The sequence below is a fragment of the Mastomys coucha genome, unplaced genomic scaffold (genome assembly GCF_008632895.1).
Source record: "Mastomys coucha isolate ucsf_1 unplaced genomic scaffold, UCSF_Mcou_1 pScaffold18, whole genome shotgun sequence".
Lineage (NCBI taxonomy): Eukaryota > Metazoa > Chordata > Mammalia > Rodentia > Muridae > Mastomys > Mastomys coucha.
The window spans coordinates 111,936,725-111,937,608 of NW_022196900.1; positions in this window are offsets into that span (position 1 = coordinate 111,936,725).

Consider the following 884-nt stretch of genomic DNA (forward strand, 5'->3'; position numbering starts at 1 on the left):
ATCCAATATTATACAATCCATATACACTTTCAGCTTGTTTGTTCATGACAGTGTCTTACTATGTACAACATAATGGTCTTGACATCTTGCTTTTCCTATCTCAGCCTCTCTTTTAGTAGTATTGTTTATTTTATGTTTTTACACTATACTATGGTTTTCAGAAAGCTTATGTCTTTTAAAAGTATTTATATACCCAAAAGAAATGTAGACAATTAAATTGGGAGGGGATTTGTAAGAGAATAACAAAGAGTAAGACTGAATGCTTTGCTTGACATTTGTAGCTCTTGTATCAAACTCTTGTATCAAGTTACCACAGTAAGAGCCAAGATTTTAAGCTCTACAAAGTATAAAATAAACAAACAAACAAAAATACTTTATATATTTATGTTCATTTAAGAAAATATTAGTAGTGATGTATTATTTTGAAATGTACATTTAATACATTTGGAGTTATTTAAAATTTATATTGAGAAAAATATATATATTTTCAGTACTGCTGTAGACAAGCATCTACACAAGACTGTTAAATTGATTGTTGTTTTATATCAAACAACTTTTATAATACTCATTTTTATTGTTATAATATTTTATACATTTTAAAGAATATGACAAAAAAAGATATTGTAGGTATTGAAGGGGGGAATCCCTAGGAGGAGTTGGGGTACAAAAGGAAAACAAGAATGTGATTTAATTCTATTTACTTAAAATATGTTTTTAAATGTTAACAAATTCAGATAAATTGAAATCATGTAACGTTTCTCATTATAATGCAATAAAACTTAAAAAAAAAAAGTCACAGGAGGGTAAAGAATCCGAGGACAGGCCTTTCTTTAGAGGGAGGGTCTTTCTTTAGAGGGAGGGTCTTTCTTTGGAGGGAGGGACTT